Genomic DNA, 12,755 nt, shown 5'->3' on the forward strand with positions numbered 1-12,755 from the left:
GCGTCCAAGGATGGGCAGACCAGCAGGGGGCGGCAAGGGCAGCAGGAACATGATGGAAGCCCTGGGCATCAGTTGGCATCTCCAGCCACGGAAGGGAAAAGGCCTGCCAAGGTAAACGGGGTTCCAGACAGGCCTCAGCAAAGGGATGGCCTGCAGCTGGCCCTTCACTGTCATGAGGTATTATATAAATGCAGTTATGGTGAGCCAGGCCAGCGAAATGGCACCTGTGCCTATAACAATATATATGAGTATTTCTCCAGAAAAAGTGCTTTACTTAAAAAAAAAAACTTATGTTCATTTACCTTTGAACTCTAAGATTTATTATTATTATTATTATTATTATCATCATCATCATCATCATCATCATCATCATCATCATCAATCAGAGGACTGTCTGGTCTGGCCTCAGTAGAAGATGCATGTAATCTTGGAAAGACTTGATGACCCAGGGAAGGGGGATGCCCGGGATGGGGGTGGAGATAGCATCCTCTTGGAAGCAAGGGGGAGGGGGAATGGGATGAGGAACTGGGAGAGGGGGGACCAGGAGTTGGGTCAATGGCTAGAATGTAAAAAACAACAATAAAAAAGTGATTAAATTTCAAAATAGTATGGGCATATACTGTGAGATGAAAGAATTGGGGAAATGGAAATGGGGCTCATTGCTCAACTGTTTCACACAGATAAGAGGAAAATGGGGAAGTTATTTGAAGAGAAGAATCAAGTTTTGACTAGGCAGCCATTTTGTTCTTTCAAGCATGGGAATATTACTATCAGTCAAATCTGCTGTTCCTTGTAAGTTCTAGAATCCATCTCTGTAATGGTGAAGCCGCTTCCAAAACCAAGCCATCTAAGGGAGCTGGTGTCTTTGATTCTTTTTGTCATATCCAAGGCAGAACTGGCTAGTTTACACTTAAAAAAAAAAAAAAAAAAAAGACAGGAAAGAAAGAGAAAAAAAGCTTTGTCAAGGGCATTGAATAGCCAGACTCCTACACGTGCCACGTGCCAGACACTTTCTGATATTCTTAGTGAACACATGCATCCCTGGCTGCAGTTACGTGTGTAAATGGGAGACATCTCACATGCTAAGAACACATTTGTTAGACTCAAGAGACTGGACAACTGGATCATACTAGTGTTACATTAAGTCACAGCCGGAACTAGACTTTTCTTAGTTGTTCCACTATAACCCCACCATGTAACTGCACATTCTTTGTACAGTTGTAACATCAGGGACATCCCATTTGGAGGATTATTTTAAGTTATAGATTGCTAACTGATGAGTTCAGGTAAACTTACCTATAGTGAAAGCGTCAAAGCAACAAGCACACACCTCTGACACAGCTAAACTGATACTCCCCAATTACCTCACATTTGGTGACTGAGCTTTGTGGCAGGGAGTGTTAAGAAGGACCCACAGCCCCTCTTAACAAATTGCCAAAGGACAGAAAGAACCTACGATGTATCAGGGGGCAGGACTCAGGCCTAAGTGAGAGCAGAGGCGCTGTTACAGAGCTGTGTCTAAGTGATCAATCAACTTCTCACCACTTCCTGCCACGGCAGGTCTGTAAATTTCATAGTAAACCACTAGCTTTCATTTCCTCTGCTCAAACCCAGGCCTTCTGGGCAGGATGGTCTGAGACCAGAGCCAGCTCCTGCTAGTGCAGGCCAGGACTCCAGTGAGGCAGTCTGAGGCAGTGCACACAGGATGACAATCTGCTGGCTAACTCTGCCAGGACACCTCATCTGTAGGGTAGGGATTCTGCCCCTGAGCTTCAATCTGGAGCCAAGCAATAATATTTTTTAAAGGACACTAATGACAGTGCCACATCAGAATTCCTTTCTACAGAATCCCCGCCCCCTCCCCCCACTTTACTTTTAAAAATTACACTTACTTACTTAGAGTATGTGGTGGTGGAAGTGCCTTGGTGTGCGAGCAGAGTTTAGAGGACAACTGGAGGGAGTTGGTTCTCTAATTTCAGGGACTGAAACGGGTGTTAGGCATGGGGCTAAGTACAGTTACCTGCTGAGCCATCTCACTGGTCCCTCCCTGCCCTAAACCTATTTTTATGGCATGATCTAAAAGATACTACACAGGCTTTAGGTAGACACTGCCAGCAAAAGTCCTACCTTGCTTCTGAGATTCCGAGATAAAATACAAACACCCAGTGGCAGCCGTCTGAAGCAGCAGCACCACAGACGCTGACGTCTGCCCTCCGAATAAAGAGTTACAGCTTTAACCCAGCTGAGGACAAGTGGCCGTTGTTTTATAATTATTTTTGTTTTAAGTGCACCGATGTTTTGCCTTTGTGCATGTCTGTGTGAGGGAACTGGAGCTACGGACATGAGTGAGGTGCCAGCGTGGGTACTGGGAATTGAACCTGCTGAGCTCTCCAGCCCCAAGTACAAGTTGTTTAAACCATGTCAGCTTTCAGTTCAGCGTCCAAGTCTATCTGAAGGTGCTCTGTGGCGTGACAGTGAGAGCCTTGTAGACTGTGGACTAGCAGTTCTCCTGACTTCCCACTCTGGAGCTGCCCTAGTCAGCACTATAGACTAGTGGTTCTTTCACAGGCCTGGAGGCTGCGGATGGGGAGTGAAGGTGTTGACAGGGCAGGGTGGCCCCACTGCTCCCCTTAGCTTCTGGCATGGCTGGAAGTGCAGGAGCTCTGTGGCTTGTAGATGCAGCATCTGAGGTTAACCGCCACCATCACAGGGCAACCATCACTGCTTCTCTCCGTTAACTTTCCACCTACGGAAGCTCAAAGGTTGAATAGCTGAGCAGGACTTCCTGCAGGACACTCAGATGTCTGTTAACAGACACACTCACTGAGAGTTCAGTCCTACAGAATGGTTCTACCTCAGCCTACCACTTACAACCGAGGCTCTGGTGAGCTCCTTTGCTTGAATACCTGTGACTGCCATGGTAAGAGAGCTGCCACTGGGCAGGACTCCCACGGTTCCCAGGGAGTGGGGATCTCCCTCTTACTCTTTCAACTGCTTATGTTGTGGCCATAACTGAAATTATTTAATGTGTGAGAAATACAGTAAAAAGTTTCAATGTGGGGCTAAGAAGACAGCTCAGTGGGTAAAGTGCTTGCTGCATAAACACCTGAATTTGGCTTCCCAGTACCCACATTAAAAAGTGGAAGTGTAGGTTGGAGAGAAGGCTCAGAGGTTAAGAGCACTGGCTGCTCTTCCAGAGAACCTGAGGTCAATTCCCAGCAACCACAAGGTGCCTGCTCACATCCATCTATAATAAGATCTGGTGCCCTCTTCTGGCATGCAGGCATACATGCACATAGGAGACTGTAGCTACAATAAGTAAATAAATCTTACAAAAGAGACCCTAAATCTTGGCTTGGAGAGTGGTGAGCAGGTAAAGTGCTTACAGTACAGGCCCGATGACCTGAATTCACAGCTCCAGACCTCATGTAAAAAGTCAGGCTAGCTTTTCATCTCCACACTTAACAAAAATAATAAATAAATAAATAATAAATAAATAAATAAATTTATTTTTAAAAATTAAAGAAAACATTCTGGATGCATCAGTAAGCACCTGTAACCCTTGCAGGAGGCAGAAATAGTTGAAGACTTACTGGTCAGCAAGTCTACCTGAACTCTACCTTTGGCCTCCACACACCCATGTCAGGGTGGGACCCCTATGTACACACATTTTAGTACTATGAAGACACCTCTACTTGATTTCTATTATGAGCTTAGGAAAACCAACTAAAGCCTTAAGCCAGATCAAACCTTTCTCTACGGACATGACAGGAGCCACTCTCCGAGGCACTGGCAGAAAAGAACTTTCGTCTTCTTGGAATGTGATAAGGTATAGGAAGGCCTTAGAAAGTAACCACAGGTCTACACATGACACACAGAGTCTCCGGTATACAGCAGCGTAACAACAGTAACCCCTTAAGTGCTTTAGTGAGTGCTCTCAGGGTAACTTTACAAGCATCTGCTGGATTTTTATTTCCTTCCTTTATTATTTTTTTGTTTGGTTTTCAGGACAGGGTTTCCCCGTGTAGCCTTGGCTGTCCTGGAGCTAGCTCTGTAGACCATACTGGCCTTATATTACAGAGACCACCCACCTCTGCCTCTCAAGTGTTGGGATTAAAGGCGCGGGCCACCACCACCTGGTGGAGTCTCTAAGACTCTGATAATGAATGAATGAATGAATGAGTTTTCATTAGCTCAGTGCACACACACACACACACACACACACACACACACACACACACACTCGAGATTCAAGAAGAGGGGAAGAGGAATCAAGTGTTTCATCGACATGGCTAGATCAGAAAGCAGGTCTAACGTGGCCTGGACCATATCCAGGGCCAATGTTAAGGGACAAAGATTCTTTCTGTATAGGTTACAGGATTGTTTACTTCCTGGGTCCTATGCTGGGGTAGGCTCTGTTCATAGTGATATGCCTCATTAATCCATTCAGTCCTCACAGCAGTCCCCAGTAAGCAAACCTCTCCAGGCTGCCTGTGAGGAATCTCAGGAAAGGGCACTGGGCGGCAGAGAGGGGGAGGGGCAGAGAGGAAGGCGGACTGATTAAAAACAATTTCTGGCAGCAAGCAGAAAATAAGTTAATAATTATGAGTAAAACCAAATATCTGGTCAAGTTAAAAACAAAAACAAAACCCACCTATCTTTGTAGGCTGGAAAGGGATGTGTAGAAAGGGTCCTCCATATCTACAGAGGAGACAGAGCTCTTCAGCTCCCTGTCCTCTCTGCAGCTACCTCGTGGCTCCATGAAGCACAGCATGTGGTAAGCCAGACTTGAACAATTCTGAAAGTGCCTCACGTTGTATGTAACGAATGGAGCTTAAAGTACTTAATGGTGTGTGTCTGAAATCAGTTCCTAAAAAAGTGGTAACTGACGATGGAGAAGCCATCAGGAGAGTACTGGAGGTTGAACCCTGACCTACAAAGATATGGTGACATCCTCACCCGGAGGCTCGAATTCAATGATTTCACAGGCTCCGTTCACTGCATGCTACAACCAACTCTCCCCAGTATCCCCCACATCACAAAAGGCTGGCCAGCTCCTCTGATAGCTGTGTCCTGTGCAGGGTTAAGGCTGCCATGCTGTGTTGTAAGCTGTTTTTTAAGGTGCTCTAAGAAGATCGGTACAGGCTGGTGTTGAGAGTCCGAATAGAATACTCTCAAAATAATTTTGACCAAAGAGAGTCACTCACAAAATAGCAGCTTCATTATTCATTTTCTCAGTTACAGAAAATTCAAAACCAGGCCAAACCAAGTCTGTGAGAAGCAGCGGCAATGTAGACACAGAAAGGGTGGTGCTGGGACAGCTTCTCAGTCAAGACTGAGGGTGCTTCTCAGTCAAGTTTTAGAATTGGGACAGTGGCATGTAAAGTTTTACTCTGTTAAAAAGCCAAAGAGTCTGCACAGACTTCAATAAAAATTAACTTAAAATAGCCCAACTCCACTCTCACCAACACCTTCTTACTAGGAGTCCTGAAGGAGAAGCTGTAGCTTCCGGAGGCAGCTGTAGGAGGAGGGCTGGAGCCAGAGTCCTAGATGCAGCCTCCCTGCTCACATACAAGTGTCAGACCTCTACTTCTATGCTCCTTATCTCAAAGGTCTTTAAAAGAAAAGCCACCTCAAACCTTTATACTGTAGCACATGTGCAGAATCTCTGGAAGGCGTTTTCTCTGTGCAAGTGCACGGCTTGTAACTTGCATATCCCAAGTGTCACTTACAGCACTGTGACGGCCAATTTAGATGTCTGAAGGCATCTGCCCCAAGACTCTTGACCTACAAAGCCACTTCAGTATTTTCTGAACTAAAACATTTTTTTAAACTTTAATACCGCTTCATATAGTCCTCTTAGCCAACAAAAAAATCTAAATACGGGTCATTAGGAATTACTATCTCATTTGTACAAATGGATAGCCAAAGTGAATAATATCATTAAATTTGTGTACTACAGAAAAAATGCTTTCTCAAAAACAGGTGTTTTCTTGTGTGTGTGTGGCTTGTGTATGATTATGAACGTGTGTGTGTGTGTGTGTGTGTGTGTGTGTGTGTGCACCTAGACTCATGTGCAGAGATCAGAAAATCTTGGTTGTCATTCCTCAGTTTTATGCATCTTGTTTTACTTAAAAACATTTTTTTAAAAAAGGTTTTATGTGTTCTGTCTGTGTGTCTGTCTGTGCAGCACCTGAACATCTGATGTTCACAGAGGTCAGAGGAGGGTGTCAGATCCCCTGGTACTGGAGTTTGAATGGTTGTGAGACACCAAGTGGCTGCTGGGAACAGTAGTCCCTTGGCTGCTGAGCCACCTTTCCACCCCCGTGTTTTCGTTTCTGAGACAGCATCTCTCACTGGCCTGGAACTTTCCAAACAGTCTAGGCTGGTTAGCTCACAAGCCGTCTCTTCCTCCTCAGCACTGGAATTACAAGCACGTGTCATAGCCGGCCCTCAGCTATGTTTATAAGGGTCCTGGGGATCCAACTCGGGTCCTCACGCTTCCAAGGCAAGCATTTTACCTACAGCACTACCTCCTGAGACCAGACAGCACCCCCAAGGGCACAGATGATAAGCCATCTCACAAAGCAAGACCACGCTACTAAGTCCCCAATCTTTGTGCCACTGCCCGACTGCTGCCTGACTGCTCACACACTCTCACACATCTCTGGTGTTTTCCTTACAAGAGCCTGGTCTATTATACACCTTTGAGAAATAATAGTTGCTCTAGACATTCGAGTTAGATTTGTTTTCTTTCCAAATAAATTCGGAAATTCAAGGGATTACTTGATTCATATCTACCAGGGTGCCTGCTGATGTACTCCTATCTGGACACACAGACTCAAACATATTCTTTTATATATTTATAATGAAGCACTCAGATTGTTTGCTTGTTTTTTTAAATGAAGTTTTAATTTATATTTTATGTGTATGAAGTCTCTTGTCACTTGTGAGCCTGATGCCCACAGAGGCCAGAAGCTCTTAACCACTGAGCCACCTTGCCGGCCCCTTGGTTTTGTTTTTAAGCTCCCCCGTTCTTGGCACTCGTATATTCTCTAGAATCCCCCAGGAGCTACACCAGAGTATGTCACTGATTGTGCTTACACCAGCCAGACGATATAACCACTCAGGCACGTACCTTCTAGAAAAACAAACAAACAAACAAACAAACAAACAAACAAACAAACCCACTTCAAGGTAAAGTCTCAACAGTTAAGTCCCTAAATTTGACTAAACGTTGGCTCTACCTTCTGTGAAAGCAAGCGTGGTGGGTTTCCAGATTTTGACACTAGATAAAACTACTTAAGGGCACTGGAATGTATCACTCCATAACTAACTTGTGTGGCACTGGCAGAGGTCTGTGAGGGGCAGCAAAAGCCAACTCTAAAAACAGATGCTACTTTTAAATGTGCACAGTCCCAGACCCTGTCAACAGGGCATGTAAATTATCTAAAACGGTTCTGAGGTTGGGAGCTATCCCACACTGTAATAGTGATCATGTGACCACTGATGAAAGCCCCACTGGATGGCTGGGCATTTCATCAAACCCGGTGTTCACTTATTCTTCGAGAGTTACAAACGAAGGATCCTTGCATTATTAGAACCAGAGAATGGCTAACATGTCCCTGTCAGACTCAAATTGGTACCCATAAAAATCCCTGACTGCTAAACGAACGAGAGTGGCTGAGGTGTTATTTCACTAAGGCAGGTTTGCACAGCACACAACTGAAAACCGCCACAGTGAGATGCTCAGAGCTGAACCCAATGGCAGCTTAGTAGTGCGTGTTTCTACAGGAACTGGATGCTAAAGCTGGCTGCGGTTGACTCAAACGATGCTTTCCAAACAGCTTGCTGTTCCAAAGGAGAAGGGAGGGGTCCAAGTGCGGTTCCCTTTTTATGCCTTGTCTGAGAGTCCAGGTGGGTTTTCTCTTGGTGTCATCTCACTCCATTGAGAAAGCTAGCCCCACACGGAGCAGTTTACAAAGAGGTAGGGAATGCGGTTGGTTGACAGGGAGCACAGAGCTCCACTTTGATCACAGCTGCAGGCCCTACCTGCTTCAAAAGGCAGCAACCACACAGCTCTCCCACTCCCTTGCTCAAAACCACAAGAAATCAGCTGCGATAAGCTGACAGGCAAAACATTACACTGCTGACCCTGCTGCAGGCAGGAGGAGCTGCCTCGCTTGGCTTTGATTTTCCTAAGCCTGAGCCTGAGGGAGAGGCAACAGGACTTTCTTCTTGCCTAGTGCTCCCAATGGCGAGGTACATTCAGATAGTGCCTGGAGGAATACCAAGTGCAAGAAAGGGAAATAAATAAATAAACAACACAAGAACACAGGCTAAATGCAGAGGCAAGCTGTCGTCAGCAGCCAGGATGAAAGATCATAGCACCATTCAAAGGCAACCATGTTTTACTGGCTTTTGCTAAAGCACACAGGGCTGGGAGCCTGGCAGTGATCTTGCTCATGTTGCTGTCCTGCTGTGTGAGGTTGTGCTTTTGTTGCTGTTGTTGTTCTTATTGTTCAGTGTGCATTCAAAGAATCAAACTGCAATGGAGCCTCTCCATGTTTGGCTAGGGACACCGAACAATGACAAGCAGCAGTTTTTCCTAGGATACATACATTCGGGTTGTTCCCTAAACTGTGCACAGCCTCTTTGAGGCTAATGAGCAGCCAAACTGTGCCGTAACAACGCAGCTCAAAATGAACCACCAGGCCGGCTGGTACAACCTCAGTCTGGTTCCCCTAAGCCCTCTAGAATCCTAGTGTGGCTTCCAAACCCCATGTCATTCTAATGTGGCCACTGCTGCCAACCAGGTGCCACAGGACCAAGTGCCCAGGATTTGGTAGGCCCTGACAATTCAGAAGTGCCAGAGGCTTGCCCAATCACAGGAAGCCATTTCCAGTGTCAGAGCTCTGACCCACAGGCCAAAGCCACAAACTGTGGCCCACAGAAAATAAACAGATGGAGTCCTGTGGGCAGGTGGAGTGTGGGCAGGATGGAAAGCACTTGTCCCACATAATACAGACAGCTGGCCCCCGATCCAGCCAACTGCTACCATGTGAGGATGGGCCAGCAACTGCCAGAATGCCATGATTCAAGAGCAGTTATAAATCTGACTTTCACACAAAATCTTCCAATTTTTAAGTGATAAAACCAATTTAAAGTTTCTAAAAAACATAGCGAGAACCACCAAATGTGACCCAAGACAATTAGCTCGCAACTTGTACATTTACTTAGCTCTTCTCCTCACCTCCCTGCCATTTTCTGTGTGCCATGGCAGGACGGACACTTCAAACACCCTTCTGTACACCTTGCAGGACTGCCTGACCTTTCATGATGTGCTACAGGTGATGCCCTGCCTGGCCCACCTCCCCTTCCCTTGCTGCGCTCTCTCCTCAGCTCTCTCTTCAAGACGCTCTTTCACTAAGAGCGTGGACCAGGCCGACTGCGTGTCTCTGAATGACTGTCTCCACTATCCTGTGCTGGGCCTGGGCCTGGGCCTGACTGTAGCTCACAAGTCTTAGGAGGCGGAGTATGCTTCTGCCGCTCTGACTTGGGTCTTGGTTTGATGAATCAACTAAGGATGAGAAGGAAAGGGAAACGTAGCTAGAAACTACTATAAGACCACAGTTGTCATGGGGGGGGGGGGCTGGGATAGAGAAGAAGTGACGACAAAGATGTTACATGACACAGCTGGAAGGGAACCAGAATGACACGATGACATGTGCCCTTGTATCCATGAGGAAAACAGCAAAGACGCCTGTCATGTTGGGCTTTCAGAGAGACAAAGAAAACAGGAGCAGAAGTGGTGACCTCCCAGGAGCTGTTGGAAGTCACAAGGGGCTAGCCTAAAGCCAGGAACTCTACAAGGGACAATCTCATATGGTCTCCTGATAGGCAAGACTGGAGCATGGGGGCTGTGACTGTAAAGCTGACAGGACTCACATTTGTCCTGACTGGAGAGACTGAATTTAGCATGGCAGAAGGTAGTCCAGCTCCAATCTCAGCTTTCCTCACTCAATATTCCATTCACATCTTAAGTAAAACAGAAGGTTCATTTTAACTCCTTCAAACAAGAAACTCTCGTCTAAGTCTTCAGTCTTCCAATGACTGATCTTGCACTAGAATACAGGAGAGCTCTACAAACAGTGACTGGTGGATTTCCAGAGTCATTTACAACAGGACCCACCTATGACACTGGCAGGAAACAAGAAATATAGACTTGGATTAGAGGAAAGGCATAGGGACTTAAAGGAGGGATTTACGTGAAAGAGAGGACAGGAAGAACTGACAGGACTTAGTGATTGATTGATTCACTATGGAGCTGGGAATCAAAGACAGGAAAACATGACTGAGATGAGCCAAACACCATAACCTACTTAACGAGGACCAAAGACCAGAGCATCTAAAGAGTCCCAAGTTATTAATGGATTTCAGCTTGACATCATATGCTCCAAGTATAATGTTCACATACACAAAAGGCAAGGTTTTGTAAGGATATTTGAATTTAGTACAGTTCACAAAAAGTAAATCCATTAAAAACAAAAGAAAAATCAATCATCCAAACAGTAATTAAAAGAACTGGAATGGGGCATGATGCACATACTTATAATCCCAGCACCAGGGAGGCTAAGGCAGGAGCATTACAAGTTCAAAGCCAGCTTGGGCTACATAGCAAGAATTGGCCTCAAAAACAAGAAGAAAAATAGAGCTGAGTCAGCCACACTATTAGCAGACAAAACAGTGAGGCAAAAGCTACTATTAGTGATACAAAGATTGCAAGATGATGAACACTGAGATGTAACAATTATAAACTATTATCACCAGCAACGCATCTCTACATAAAGTCTGACAAGTGTAAGGAAAACAGACAAGACTGCCAACACAGTAGGACGTTCCGCACACCTTTTCCAATTCCAAACCGACAGAGGCAACAGTCAAATCGGTAAAGACAAAAGAAAGCAAAGCATCCAACTGCCAAGCTAGCTCACTTGCATGTTAAGACACACAGAGCACAGCAGCTAACAACCGGGAAATAAACACTGCTTTGAATAAAGCTGAAAATTTACAAAAACTGACTATATGCTAGATATAAAACTAATCTTAACCAATTTCCAAAGAATAGCACAGCTCTTTGACAGGAACAGAACTTTGTTCACAAAGTTAACAGAAAACACAATATTCTAAAAGTAAGTTTGGAAGAGAGAACCAAACATAGTGTATGAATAAAACCAGCAAATACTTAGAATTGAATAATAATGAAAATTCAGTGATTTTAAAACCTATGAGATAACTGTAAGACAGAAAGTTGGGAGGAAACACAGTCTTAACTAAAGCAAGGCTTTATGTAATTGATAACTGGTTAATAAGTGTTAATATTAGAGGCCAAGGAGGAAAATAAAGCAGAGTAAATCCCAGAATGACACAGATAAAGGCTGAAAGCAATCATATAAAAGACAATCAAAAATAGACAAGATCAACTAGAAAAGCAGCCATCAATGAGGCAAATACCCCCTCCATCTCCAAGTGGATCTTATGAGCAAGCAGAACATCTGAGAGCAAATACGGGCATCCTGAGTGCAAAACCAGACATCTCAGACAGTGGAAAAGGTAAAATAGCTGTATGCCATAAAACTTGAAAATCCTAGGAAACAGAGAGTTAGAATCTGTTGAAACTGAATCCAAGATTAAAATGAGATTTCCAGGTAAGACGAAGAGCAGAGGCTGCCTCTGTGAGGGCAAGTCAAGAGTCACAGACGAGAGGAAACTAATCTTATCCCAAAGAGAAATGGGGGCGGGGGAACCTCCTGAGACTGTGATGGAGGAAGTGAAGTGATGCTGGACAGGAGCAGGAATGGATGGGCAAGGCAGGGAGACGCAAGCCCAGTGGGACCTTGGGAGCTGCTGCCTGGAGCAGGGAGAAGACTCAGCTGCTGCTTCTAGAGGTAAAGCCAGGCAGTGTGGCCACAGGACAAACTCACAGCACCCCCAAGTCTCATGTCCAGTTGCAGATTGTCCTAGTTAGGGTTCCTATGGCCACGATGAAACACCATGAGCAAAAGCAACTCAGAAGGAAAGGGTTTACTTAGTTATACTTCCACATGCTAGACCATCACTGAAGGAAATCAGGACAGGAACTCAGACAGGGCAGGAACCTGAAGGCAAGAACTGATGGAGAGGCCACAGAGGAGTGCTGTTTGCTGGCTTGTTCCTCTTGGCTTGCTCGTTTTGTCCACAATAGGCTGAACCCTCCTCCATCAATCACTAAGAAAATACTCTCTATCTGGATCTTCTGGAGGTATTGTCTCAATTGAAGCTCCTTCTTTCCAGAGAACTCCAGTTTGTGTAGAGCCAGCATACAGGTTTTGATGACACAGTGATTCTTCAGTGGACAGGTTAGCAGCAGGGAGAATCCTATTCCTTCATGTTCATATGACTTTGAGGGTAGCAGCCAGGCACCACCATGAAAAAGAATGTGTTGTTAAAACTTGAATTTCCCTGGGAGCCGGAGAGTAGAGAACATTCACAGGTTGGGGAAGCTCAGTCTGTTTCAGGGAAGCAGCTGTGGAGAACAGACCCAAAGGTGCAGGTAGCAGAAGATTCAAGACGAGAGAGACATCACAAAGAATGATAATTCAGCCTGGTGGTCTGAGGCTGAGGCCAGTGGGAGATGTCATTTAGGACACAGTACTTCACTGTAACACAGCCCAAGAACTCCACAGTTCCAAACACCATACCCACAGTGTCATTTC

The 12,755-nt window shown here is 45.3% G+C and overlaps 1 protein-coding gene across 14 annotated transcripts in view; it reads right to left on the reverse strand.

Moving 5' to 3' along the window:
* Shq1 (SHQ1, H/ACA ribonucleoprotein assembly factor) overlaps positions 1-12,755 on the reverse strand; it is a 120,771-nt gene that overhangs the window by 30,273 nt on the left and 77,743 nt on the right. The window lies entirely within an intron of this gene.

The sequence above is a fragment of the Rattus norvegicus genome, chromosome 4, assembly GCF_036323735.1.
Source record: "Rattus norvegicus strain BN/NHsdMcwi chromosome 4, GRCr8, whole genome shotgun sequence".
Lineage (NCBI taxonomy): Eukaryota > Metazoa > Chordata > Mammalia > Rodentia > Muridae > Rattus > Rattus norvegicus.